Here is a 14,723-nt window from a genome sequence, read left to right on the forward strand (position 1 = left end):
ATAACTAAGCCACCAGGGAAGCCCTATTTCACCTGCTTATTTAACTTATATGCAGAGTACATCAAGCGAGATGCTGGGCTAGATGAATTACAAGCTGGAATCAAGGTTGCAGGGAGAAATATTAACAACCCCAGATATGCAGATGGTACCACTCTTAACAGCAGAAAGTGAAGCAGAACTAAAGTGCCTCTTGATGCAGGTGGAAAAGGAGAGTGAAAAAGCTGGCTTGATATGTACGTGAGCCATTAAAAAGAATATATTTGAATCAGTTCTAATGAGGTGGATGAAACTGGAGCCTATTATACAGAGTGAAGTAAGCCAGAAAGAAAAACACCAATACAGTATACTAACGCATATATATGGAATTTAGAAAGATGGTAACAATAACCCTGTATACGAGACAGCAAAAGAGACACTGATGTATAGGACAGTCTTTCGGACTCTGTGGGAGAGGGAGAGGGTGGGATGATTTGGGAGAATAGCATTGAAATATGTATAATATCATATATGGAATGAGTTGCCAGTCCAGGTTCGATGCATGGTACTGGATGCTTGGGGCTGGTGCACTGGGACGACCCAGAGGGATGGTATGGGGAGGGAGGAGGGAGGAGGGTTCAGGATGGGGAACACATGTATACCTGTGGTGGATTCATTTTGATATTTGGCAAAACAAATACAATATTGTAAAGTTTAAAAATAAAATAAAATTAAAGAAAAAAAAGAAAAAAAAAAAGAAATCAGAAAAAAAAATTAAAAATGTGTAGAGATGCAGAAAAGTATAGAGAATAATACCAAGTATTCAATAAATTAATTTTTGGATTAAAAAAAAAAAGAAAAAGCTGGCTTGAAACTCAACATTCAAAAAGCTAAGGTCATAGCATCTAGTCCCATCACTTCATGACAAGTAGACCGGGGAAAAGTGGAAACAGTGATAGATTTCATATTCTTGTGCTCCAAAATCACCATGAACAGCAACTGCAGCCATGAAATTAAAAGACACTTGCTCCTTGAAGGAAAGCTATGACAAACCTTCATGCATGCATGCTAAGTAGCTTCAGTTGTGTCTGATTCTTTGTGACCCTATGGATTGTAGCCCACCAGGCTCCTCTGTCCATGGGATTCTCCAGGCAAGAATACTGGAGTGGGTGGCCATGCTCTCCTGCAAGGAATCTTCCTGAACCTGGGGTTGAACCCACCTCTCTGTGGCTTCTGCATTGGTAGGCAGATTTTTTACCTCTGAGTTACTGGGGAAGCCCATCACAAACCTAGTGACTTCCCCGGTGGCTCAGACAAACCTAGAAAGCATATGAAAAAGCAGAGACATTACTACCTTGCCAATATAGTCAAACCTTTGGTTTTTTTGGTAGTCATGTATGGATGTGAGAACTGGTCTGTAAAGAAGTCTGAGGACTGAGGAACTGATGCTTTGAATTGTGGTGCTGCAGAAGACTCTTGAGAGTCCCTTGGACTGCAAGGAGATCAAACCAGGAAATTAACTCTTAATATTCATAGGAAGGACTGATACTGAAACTGAAGCTCCAATATTTTGGCCACCTGATTGGAAGAGTTGACTGATTGGAAAAGACCCTGAGTTTCAGAAAGATTGAAGGTGAAAGGGGAAGGGGGTGGCAGAGGATGAGATGGTTGGATAGCATCACCAACTCAATGGACATGAGTTTGAGACAACTCCAGAAAATAGCAGAGGACTGCGAAGCCTGGCATGCTGCAGTCCATGGGGTTGCAAAAAGTCGCACTTGACTTAGCGACAGGACAACAACATAAAAAAGTATTTTGTGTACATTTTTAGTTGGAAATTTCTTTGTTAGAAACGTTGATGTGGTTATTTGACCATGGTAAATACAGGTTAAATTGCCTAAACCTAGAGAAGAAACAGTAATTTAGATTGTGAAGCCATGGAATTTGGTTGAGTACCTATTGCTTCAGCAGGATATGGCAGTACCAACAGGAGATGGAAATTGTACCAAACATATCTTTGTATAAGGTTCCAGTGAAGTAAAAAGCCAGTTACCAGAGTTGGTTTAAGATTCCTATGATCATTTAAGAGTAAAAATGTTTGTGATAATCCCTGAGATTTGGGGATTTTTCTCGTATCATTTCATTAAAAGGAGAAACTTTAGAAAAAAAAAAAGATGAGGTGAGAAAAGCATGGTATCATGATCTCTATAATCAATTAATACAATTACTGTGTTTTTTTTTTTATTTTAAGAATTTTTTTTTTAATCCAACAGTTGAAAGTTTATCATTTAGATATTTTAGAGTTTCAGAGTTTTATGGAGAGAATATTTAACTTACAAATAGATTATTCTTTTTAAAACTCATTAGGCTTATTTCATTTTCCAATAACACTAATTTTGACATTAGAAATTTGGCTTATTTTATAAGAGGGTGTTATTCAGGATAAGTATACAACTACTCCAAATGGTAGGTACACATGCAGTGTTGAAGAAAAAAGGTGTAGATGTCAGTAGAAAATAGAGTGCTCTATAAATAGCTAAATAATACTTTGTACATAATATAATTAAAGAAGCTATAACTTATACATCTTAATAGTATAATATCTTAGATAAGTTAGTAGCATACTATTATTTTACACACACACTATGCCAATTTTCATCGAAAAAGCAAGAGAGTTCCAGAAAAACATCTATTTCTGCTTTATTGACTATGCCAAAGCCTTTGACTGTGTGGATCATAATAAACTGTGGAAAATTCTGAAAGATATGGGAATACCAGACCACCTGACCTGCCTCTTGAGAAACCTGTATGCAGGTCAGGAAGTAATAGTTAAACTGGATATGGAACAACAGACTGGTTCCAAATAGGAAAAGGAGTACGTCAAGGCTGCATATTGTCAACCTGCTTATTTAATTTATATGCAGAGTACATCATGAGAAACGCTGGACTGGATGAAGCACAAGCTGGAATCAGGATTGCTGGGAGAAATATCAATCACCTCAGATATGCAGATGACACCACCCTTATGGCAGAAAGTGAAGAGGAACTAAAAAGCCTCTTGATGAAAGTGAAAGAGGAGAGTGAAAATCTTGGCTTAAAGCTAACAAAAAACTAATATCATGACATCTGGTCCCATCACTTCATGGCAAATAGATGGGGAAACAGTGTAAACAGTGTCAGACGTTATTTTTCTGGGCTCCAAAATCACTGCAAATGGTGATTGCACCCATGAAATTAAAAGTCGCTTACTCCTTGGAAGGAAAGTTATGACAAACATAGATAGTATATTGAAAAGCAGACATAGTACTTTGGCAACAAAGGTCTATCTAGTCAAGGCTATGGTTTTTCCAGTGGTCGTGTATGGATGTGAGAGTTGGACTCTGAAGAAAGCTGAGTACTGAAGAATTGATGCTTTTGAACTGTGGTGTTGGAGAAGACCCTTGAGAGTCCCTTGGACTGAAAGGAGATCCAACCAGTCCATCCTAAAGGAGATTAGTCCTGGGTATTCATTAGAAGGACTGATGCTGAGGCTGAAACTCAAGTACTTTGGCCACCTCATGCGAAAAGTTGATTCACTGGAAAAGACCCTGATGCTGAGAGGGATTGGGGGCAGGAGGAGAAGGGGATGACAGAGGATGCGATGGCTGCATGGCATCATTGACTCGATGGACATGAGTTTGAGTGAACTCTGGAAGTTAGTGATGGACAGGGAGGCCTGGCGTGCTGTGATTCATGGGTTTGCAAAGAGTCAGACACGACTGAGTGACTGAACTGAACTGATGCCAATTTCTAAGAAAAAAAAGTCATTTTTATATTTAGGTTTAAAAATATGAACAAATAAGAAAACAACAAATATTAGGAAGCAAATAAATGTGCTAGAAAACCTAGGCTAAGGAAAGGCTTTTATATTTGAGAGCAAAACTAGGTTCAATATTTCCTGGAAGCCAAATCTAGAAGAGAAACTGAAAGAACTATAAATTAAACTTCCCTTATGGCTCAGATGGTAAAGTGTCTGCCTACAATGCAGGAGAGCCAGGTTCGATCACCAGGTCTGGAAGACTCCCTGGAGAAGGAAATGGCAACCCACTCCAGTACTCTTGCCTGGAAAATCACATGGATGGAGGAACCTGGTAGGCTACACTCTGTGGGGTTTCCAAAGAGTTGGACATGACTGAGCAACTTCACTTTACTTCACTTTAATTTACAAAGGGAGATATAATATGTTCTTATCTCTCAACTCTAATAAGGATATATGGAAAAACAAGTCCTTGTAAAAATAGTAAAGACCTTTCATATAAGTGGTAAATACAATAGTTTTTCTTAAGAACTTCAAAGAAGTGATTCATACTCTCAATGCCTTTGCCCACCAGAGATAAAGTCAAGGGCACGGTGTCAAATAATGATTGCTATAGCATTTCTGAGGTGACTCTATAATGTTACAGCATTTCAGAAATATTATAGCATTTCTGAAGGGACTTCCTAACAGAAACAGAAGATATTAAGAAGAGGTGGCAAGAAGACACAGAAAAACTATACAAAAAAGATCTTTATGACCCAAATAATCATGAGGGTGTGATCACCACCTAGAGCCAGACATCCTGGAATGTGAAGTCAAGTGGGCCTTAGGAGCATCACTATGAAAAAAGCTAGTGGAGGTGATGGAATTCCAGTTGAACTATTTCAAATCATAAAAAATGATGCTGACAAAGTGCTGCACTCAATATGCCAGCAAATTTGGAAAACTCAGCAGTGGCCACAGGACTGGAAAAGGTCAGTTTTCACTCCAATCCCAAAGAAAGGCAATGCCAAAGAATGCTCAAACTACTGCACAATCGCACTCATCTCACACACTATTAAAGTAGTGCTCAAAAATCTCCAAGCCAGGCTTCAACAATATGTGAGCCATGAACTTCCAGATGTTCAAGCTGATTTTAGAAAAGGCAGAGGAACCAGAGATCAAATTGTCAACATCTGCTGGATCATCGATAAAGTAAGACAGTTCCAGAAAAACATCTATTTCTGCTTTATTGACTATGCCAAAGCCTTTGACTGTGTGGATCATAATAAACTGTGGAAAATTCTGAAAGAGATGGGAATAATAGTCCACCTGACCTGCCTCTTGAGAAATCTGTACACAGATCAGGAAGCAACAGTTAGAATTTGACATAGAACAACAGACTGGTACCAAACAGGAAAAGGAGTACGTCAAGGCTGTATATTGTCACCCTGCTTATTTAACTTATATGCAGAGTACATCATGAGAAATGCTGGACTGGATGAAGCACAAGCTGGAATCAAGATTGCTGGGAGAAATATCATTAACCTCAGATACACAGATGACAATTTGATGTTGTCATCTGCATATCTGCTGATGTTGGCAGATAAAATGCATAAAATGCATAAAAATGGAGATATTGGCAGTTTGATCTATGGTTTCTCTGCCTTTTCTAAAACCAGCTTGAATATATGGAAGTTCATGGTTCACATATTGTTGAAGCCTGGCTTGAAGATTTTTTAGCATTACTTTACTACCGTGTGAGATGAGTGCAATTGTGCAGTAGTTTGAGTTTTTTTTTGGCATTGTCTTTCTTTGGGATTGGAATGAATACTGACCTTTTGCAGTCTCGTGGCCACTGCTGAGTTTTCCAATTTTGCTGGCATATTGAGTGCAGCACTTTTAGGATTTGAAATAGCTCAACTGGAATTCCATCATCTTCACCTTTTTTGTCCATAGTGATGCTTCATGAGGCCCACTTGACTTCGAATTCCAGGAAGTCTAGCTCTAGGTGAGTGATCACAGCATCACATATTTTTAAAATTAAGTTTGGCAAAGTTCCCTCATAGATGAATACAAATTAAATTCTAATAGCACCATGATCCAGAAGTCAGTAAAAATTCTTAAAATCTTTATAAAAGTAAACTTTACATTTTAGAAATGTTTAGCTTTAGAGAAAATTGTGAAAGTAGTTCAGTTTCCATAATATCCAGACCTCATTTTCTTTATTATTGAACATATTAATGTTACATTAGCATGATGTATTTCTTAAAATTAATTAACAGATATTAATATGTTGACTGAGGCCAATGCTTTATTTGTATTTCCTAAGTTATTTCCTAAGGTCTCTTTTCTATTCTATGATCAACTTGAGGACACCATGTTAATTTAGTCATTGTGTCTTTTTGGTTTCCTACAGTCTGTGATAATGTCTTATATTTTCCTTATTTTTTGTGATCTTGAAAGTTTTGAAGAGTATGGGTAGGATATATCATAAACTATTTCCAACCTGAGACCTGTCTGATGTTTTATATTAGCGGTTGTGGGTTTTAGGGCAAAGACCAGAGGTAAAATGTCATTTTCATTACATCATATCAAGAGTGGTGTTGGTGTGTGTGCTGTCATGTCTAACTCTTCATGACCCTATGGACTGTAGCCAGCCAGGTTCTTCTGTCCATATAATTTTCCAGGCAGAATACTGGAATGGATTGATATTTCCTACTTAAGGAGATCTTCCTAACCCAGGGATTGAACCTGTGTCTCCTACATTGCAAGCAGATTCTATATCACTGAGCCACCAAGGAAGCTCTCATACCAAGAGTACATATTTTCAGTGTAACTTATTAAGGTAATATTGACCTTGATCATCTGGCTGAGGTAGTGTTACTACTCTTTCATTCCTCCTTTTCCTACCATAATTTGGAAGAAAGTCACTATGTGAATATATTGGAGAGTCAAGTCCAACCTCCTTGAAAGTGGATTATCTACATAAAGTGAAGTTTTTCTATGCAGGGGATTTATATTTCCTCCTTCATTTATTTATTCACTGATTTATTTATACTACATGACTAACTCTGGTTCTATACTTACCAGAGTGTAGCTTGTTGCTTAAATCGCTTCTGCTCTTGGTATTGGAGTCTTTATTTAGCTCCTATGTCTCTTTCTCTTCTGTCAGTAAGTTCAGTCACTCAGTCGTCTCCGACCCTTTGTGACCCCATGGACTGCAGCACGCCAGGCTTCCCTGTCTGTCACCAACTCAAACTCATATCAATCAAGTCAGTGATGCCATCTCATCCTCTGCATCCCTTTGTCCTCTCACCTTCAATCTTTCCTAGCATCAGGATCTTTTTCAATGAGTCTGTTCTTTGCAACAGGTGGCCAAAGTATTGGAGCTTCAGCGTCAGCATCAGTCCTTCCAATGAATATTCAGAACCGATTTATTTTACAATTGACTGGTTTGATCTTGCTTTCTCAGACTTTATTGTTTTATGTGTGTGTGTATATATTTGCTTTTGTTTTGTTTTGTTTTTTTTGGACTTAATGTCTGTCACTGCAAGATACTCCAGTTTACCTTGTATATTTTCTGTCCTAGTCAGGGATACAGTCATTTCCCCAAAGAGTCTTTGATTTTCTTCTTATTAGAGAGTGTTGTTAGAAACCAAGATCCAGTACAATGTGTGTCATGGCTCTATTGTGTTGTATTTTACTTCATGAATCTGTAGCAAAATGATATACAAAACACCTTTTAATTCCATGTTTAATATATATTACTTTAGTAAGGAAATGAGGAAAATTATCATGTGTTGAGTAGTTTTCAAAGCTACGCTTTAGAAGTTTGTATCATCTTAATGTATTTAATTTTATTTTTCATTTAAACATTGCTGGGCCTTTGTGTTACATCCAATATTATATTGTCATAAAATGAGGAATTTAGTTTTCTTTTATTTCTTGTCACCTCTCTCCAAAATGGCATATATTTGTTATTATATTTTGTTGTATTTATATAAAGATAATTATTATTTTTCATCATATAATTTTTAGAAAAACTATTTCTAGTATATTTAGAAAACACTCAAAAAATTATAGGTGGTATATTTCCTGAGCTTCAGGAAAAAAAATTATAGGTGGTATATTTCCTGAGTTTCAAAGATATGGGAATATTATTTTATTGTCTTTAGATGAGAAAGGTAAATTGATTTGATATAGAAATTTGATGGTACATTTTCTTTCAAATATCTTCAAATATTGCTTCATTGGCTTAATATTGTACAGCAGAAATCTGAGCCCATACCAATAAAATAAATCTTTAAAGGAACCTCTTTTCTATTTACTGGACATTTGAAAATGTTTTCTTAAAATTCAAATATTCTATATACATACATTTCAACAATTTGACACTTGTGCTATTTCAATGTGCAAGCTAATTTATTATTTTTTTGTACAGGAAGTTTCTTCCCCTTTTTTTTCACTGATATTGAAAATACCTATATTGTATTTTCTTTTTGTATTGGTGATATAAGTGATCAAAGTATTAAGTTCCCATTTTCTATGTATTATCTTATGCAGTTTCCATTTCTTTTTTAATTTGTTTATTTTTAATAAGAGGATAATTGTTTAACAGTATTATGTTGGTTTCTGCCATACATCAATATGAATCAGCCATGAGCATGTATATGTTACCCTCCTTTTTGAATCTCCCTCCCACCTCCCATCCCATCCTACCTCTCTAGGTAGACACAGAGCATCAGATTTGAGCTCCCTGTATGATACAGCAAATTCCCACTGGCAATCTATTTTACATATGATAATATATATGTTTCAATGCTATTCTATCAATTCATCCCACCCTCTCTTTTCCCCACTGTGTCCCCCGCTGTGTCTGTTCTCTGTGTCTGTCAATTCATCCCACCCTCTCTTTCCCCTGCTGTGTTTACCCACTCTGTCTGTTCTCTATGTCTGTGTTTCCACTGAAGTGAAGTGAAGTTGCTCAGTCATGTCTGACTCTTTGAGACCCTGTGGACTGTAGCCTACCAGGCTCCTCCATCCATGAGATTTTCCAAGCAAAAGTACTGGAGTGGGTTGCCATTTCCTTCTCCAGGGGAACTTCCCAAGCCAGGGATCGAACTCAGGTCTCCCGCATTGTAGCCAGAGGCTTTACCATCTGAGCCACTAGGGAAGTCCCAAAGTACATGTGTTTCCATTGCTACCTTGCAAATAAGCTCATCAGTATCATTTTTCTAGATTCCATATATATATATATATATATATATATGCATTCATATACAATATTTGATTTTCTCTTTCTGAATTACTTTACTCTGTATAATAGTCTCTAGTTTCATTCACCTCATTAGAACTGATTCCAATGTATTCTTTTTTATGGCCTAGTGATATTTCATTCTAAATATGCAGCACAATTTCTTTATCTATTCATCTGTTGATGGATATCTAGGTCGCTTCTGTGTCCTAGCTATTGTAAATAGTGTTGCAATGAACAGTGTGGTATATGTGTTTTTTTCAAGTATGGTTTCCTCAGGATATATGCCCAGTAGTGGAATTGCTGGGTTTCTCTGGTAGCTGGGATTGTTCAGTCATAGAGTAGTTTTATTCTTAGCTTTTTAAGGAATCTACATACTCTTCTCAATAGTGGTTGTATCAATGTATATTCTCACCAACAATGCAGGAGGGTTCCATTGTCTCCACAACCTCTCCAAATTTATTGTTTGTAAATTTTTGATGATGGCCATTCTGACTTGTGTGAAGTGATAAGTCACTGTAGTTTTGATTTGCATTTCTCTATAATGAACAATGTTGAACATCGTTTCATGTGTTTATTAGCTGTCTGTATGTCTTCTTTGGAGCAATATTTGTTCACGTCTTCTGCCCAACTGTTGATTGGGTTGTTTGTTTTGCTGATATTGAGCTTCATGGGCTGCTTGTATATTTTGGAAGTTAATCTTCTGTCCATTTCATCTTATTTATACTTTCCTCTATATTTGAGAATGATTTCTCAAGATAGTTCTCAATATTGTAGATTTGATACTCTGCATTGCCAATTACATTCACCACCGTTTCTAATCCATATTAAATTCTTGATGTTGAAGATTATCTCTTCAAGTCTCATTTAACTTCTGCTTGTTTCATAATTTGCTTTCCACTGATTTCAGCATCTTGTATTTTTATCACCATTTACCCAATTTTAGAGTGTTTAATGCTATAATATTGAAACTCAGAAAGATATTTTTTAAATGTATCCTAAATATTTTTGCTAAAATATATTTTTCTTTTCATACAAGAAATGACACAAAGCTTGTCACTATTTACATGGTTCAGTGATTCTCAAATTAAACATATATCAGTATAACATGGGAGGACTGCTAAAATGTAATTTATGGGCCCCACTATACCTACTCAAAAATTATTTTCTGAGATCATGTAGAATTTTTCACAACTGTTTCCTTCCTTCCCTGTAAAGAGGAAGTATGTATCCTCACCTACTGCTACATGGTTTAGAGTACTTCCTATTTGTATCTTTGGGCAAAATAATATGTTTATGTAACACATACCACATCCAAACATGCATTCCAAACAAAATTATCCAAGTCCAATCCATCTCTTGATGTTCATCTCTGTCAGGAGAACAATATGTGCCAGGAAGCAACTGTTCTTCCAGGGTAAGTCCAAGAATGAGAAAACATGAAGCATGTACTTCAAATCACCAGCAGTTCTGAGCCATAAACAGAAGGTTGTTGCAAGTACCTGAAGTTGTGGGACTGTTATATTACAACATAGCTGACAAATGTGACTAAGGGGGAAGGCTGAGGGATTTATACATTTAACAAGCTTCCAAAGTAAGGCTGATATAGGTGGTACATGGAGCACATACAGGGAAGCATCAGTTGAGTGCCTGCTAAAAGCATCACTTATGTCATTGATATTTTGTTTGTTTATTGATTTAAATCTAAGTCACACTTGCAGTATCTGGCAGTCATTCATCTACCATGGCTCTGCCTGCTCACCATTCCTGATCTTCAGTTTCTGAGAAGGGGATTTCTTATAGACAGTTTGCAGCAGTCTGGAACTCTTTTCTTGCCTGAAAACAATCAAATAAAACTGTACCCCCATAAGGCTCTTGTTCCACCCATTTTCTATTGCTGATTTCACATCCCAGGACATAGTGCACTACTGATTTCCCCTGCTCCTTCCAGGAACACTGCTGAGAAATTTATTTGATAAGTGAGGCAGACAAAAAGAAACACCAATGAGGGGAATAGGAAAATGAAGGCTTTTTCATTGCTTTCCTACCTCATAGAGCAGATCCAATGTGATATGAGGCCTGGCTATCTCCCCTTAGGTCAGCAAATAATCCATACCTCTGACACAGAGAACACACTAGGTATAATTTCTAGTTCTAATTTACTGATTTCCTGCATTGTTCTGACATTTCATATCAGCATCTTTTGGTCATTAGAAACTCTCTTAAGGCCTGAGAGAATTTAACCAATTTTCTGAATTGCTATTTCTACTAATTTTCCTTCTCTCTGCATTTTCAGTGGAAGTCTGGGGAAAGCATTAACTGGCTGGTTACCATCCTGACCTGAAAATCCAAAATGACCTTGTTCAGAAGATTTTTAAAAGTCACAGGAGCTAAATAACCCCTAATATCTGGGGGAAAGAGATGAATAATCTTGAGTTGAGAATATGTAGTAGATAAGCAGTGGGTTGCAAGCAGTTCTGTTATAATGTTGGTCATGTGAGGCTTAGCAGGGTATCCTAGAACCTACAGGAAGCTGTAGTCAAGATTACTATATGTGCTGCAAGTAGAAACAAGTCTATTGTGACTAAGAAACTTGTATTAGAAGAATCAAAGTCATTTTTAAAAAGAAGGCACAAGTAATTCATTGTATTCATGATGCTTTTCAAGCTCATCAAAGGAAATTGAAAAAAAGTTTTGACATAAGTAATCATCTAATACCTAAAAGAGTACAAATTTCCAAAATGCTGCCTGTCTGGAAGACTGTCATAATTTTTATGACTATTGTCCTAGCAACTTTTATATAATGAGGAAAAATAATTTTGAAATTAATTTCTCACAATGCCTCTGGCCAAAAGATGAGATAAATTTATCCACTTATTTCTTGAATATAGGGAAGTTGAGGCATTTGAAGCATATGGAATAGAAACATTGTTAGCATTTTTATTATCATAATTTTAGGGGTGAAGCCATATGGCATTTCATAGGTTTTCTTAGGGCATACATTTTAAGCTTTCTAAATTGATGTTAGTAATATTCTCTTCTTGAAGTAAATTCATTTTCTCTTCTTCTAGGAAACAGCAAATAAACAAGTATCTCTTCATTAGAAACACCTCCAGGGTCAAATTGAGAATATACCTGTCCCTGAGTGAGTTCAACCTAGAAAGCAAAGGTTTTGCATGCAACTTAATGTTTCACTTCTAGAGTGATACATTAACTAAGGCAATAGTGATATATCTGAGATGTTTTGTAAAGGGAAATCATAAGAATTTGATTCACATTTAAGATTATTATTATCATTATCTGAACTAGTAAAAGAAATTTAGAGGAAATAATTCAGTATGAAGGTCTTCTCCAACATTTTTCACAGCTAGTGGATTTAAGTTCAGCCTATGCTATAAAAGGTGTGGATAGTTTATATTCCCTTGAAAAGTTTTGGAAGAAAGCTTGTTACATCCTTACAGCTCAATAAGAAGAAGAATACAAGTCTTCAGGTTTCCCTAGTAAGTAAAGCAAGCAGCTGAGTATCAGCTCATGACACATTTTATGCCTTATGAACTGTGTTGAACCATCTTCAGCTGTATATACTTTAAATTTATGTTTTTTGAGAACATTTAAATGATTCTAATGAACCCTTGAATATATTTAGTGGATCATTAAGTGATATTAAATTAGATACTTTTTTTTTAAGTATAAGAGTTGTTAATCATAACATAACAATGATCTCTTAACTCAAATTGCTAAACTCATAAAATATATGGATATAATTTTACTATTTCCAAATTTAAAAACCAAAGATTAAATTGTCTATACTAACATCAAGTGCACAATTCCCAAGAGTGGTGTCCTGCCATAACCACTGATATAAAAATATGGATAAAAATTAACTAGGCTATGCTTATAGATGGAAAACCACAACAAACCAATACAGGGACATAGTTGATTTAGGAATCAATAACTGTAGTTAATAGAACTGTGTCTGAATACTGGGAAACATAAACCTTTAGCTGATATTTGAAAAAATGGTATAATTTTAGTTATCGAAAGCAAATTCAAAATTAGCCAAACATAGCTCATTTATTGGTAAGACCAAATTTTCAACAAATTTGGAAATCTGGTAGGCCAAGGTTAAGCCACATGTGTTTTGTTTGCTTCAAACATTTTTAAATAATGAAAGAAATGGCAGCGGGCTTATGGAACTGATTGATGCAATCTCAACTCACTAGGTTTATGGTTCTTAACAAAAAAAGCTACATCATGCATGACTCATATTATGAAGAAAAAGTGTCAAAAGAAAGGATAACGTATACCCCATCTCAGGACAATGATAGAAAATCAATTAAAAGTGCTAGTATTATTTCACTGTTAGACTAATCATCATGTAAACAAACACCAACAAGTTCAATTTTGAAAAACTAAGGTAATTGAATGGAATTGTAAGGTGTAACAATCATCAAAAAGAAAAAAGAATTTGGAAAGTAGTAATTTCTCTTCATTATACACATTTCCAAAAAATGTATTGGAAATTAAATCAGAAGAGTTAGTGAAATTAAATACCTAATATCACATTTATCTGATTATACAGTGAAAGTGACAAAAAGATCCAAGGGATTAGATCTGATATGCAGAGTGCCTGCAGGACTATGGATGGAGCTTCATAACATTGTACAAGAGATAGTGATCAAAACCATACCCAAGGAAATGAAATGTAAGAAGGCAAAATGGTTATCTGAGGAACCCTTACAAATAGCTGAGAAAACAAAAGAAGCCAAAGGCAAAGGAGAAAAAGAAAGATATACCCATCTAACTCAGAGTTCCAAAGAATAGCAAGGAGAGATTAAAAAAAAAAAAAGAAAAGCCTTCCTAAGAGATGAAAGCAAAGAAATAGAGGAAAACAATAGAATGTGAAAAACTAAGATTTCTTCAAGAAAATTAGAGATACCAAGGGAACATTTCATGCGAAGATGGCACAATAAAGGACAGAAATGGTATGGACCTAGCAGAAGCAGAAGATATTAAGAAGAGGTGGCAAAAATACATAGAAGAGCTATACAAAAAAGATCTCAATGACTCAGATAACCACCATGGTGTGATCATTCACCTAGAACAAGACATCCTGGAATGTGAAGTCAAGTGGGCCTTAGGAAGCATCACTATGAACAAAGCTAGTGGAGGTGAGAGAATTCCAGCTCAGTTATTTCAAATCCTAAAAGATAATGCTATGAACGTGCTGCCTTCAATATGCCAGCAGTTTTGGAAAACTCAGCAGTGGCCACAGGACTGGAAAAGATTAGTTTTCATTACAATCCTAAAGAAAGGCAATGACAAAGTATGTTCAAACTACCATTCAATTGCATTCATCTCACACGCTAGCAAAGTAATGCTCAAAATTCTCCAAGCTAAGTTTCCATAGTAGGTGAACCAAGAACTTCTGGATGTTCAAACTGGATTTAGAAAAGGAAGAGGAACCAGAGATCAAATTGCCAACATCTGTTGGATCATAAAAAATGCAAGAGAATTCAAGAAAAACATCTACTTCTTCTTTATTGATTACACTAAAGCCTCTGACTGTGGGGATCACAGCAAACTGTGGAAAATATTTAAAGAGATGGGAATACCAGACCACCTGACCTGCATCCTGAGGAAACTGTATGCGGGTCAAGAAGCAACCGTTAAAACCAGAAACAGAACAGCGAACCTGGTTTCAAATTGGGAAAG

Source organism: Bubalus bubalis, chromosome 6 (genome assembly GCF_019923935.1).
Source record: "Bubalus bubalis isolate 160015118507 breed Murrah chromosome 6, NDDB_SH_1, whole genome shotgun sequence".
NCBI lineage: Eukaryota > Metazoa > Chordata > Mammalia > Artiodactyla > Bovidae > Bubalus > Bubalus bubalis.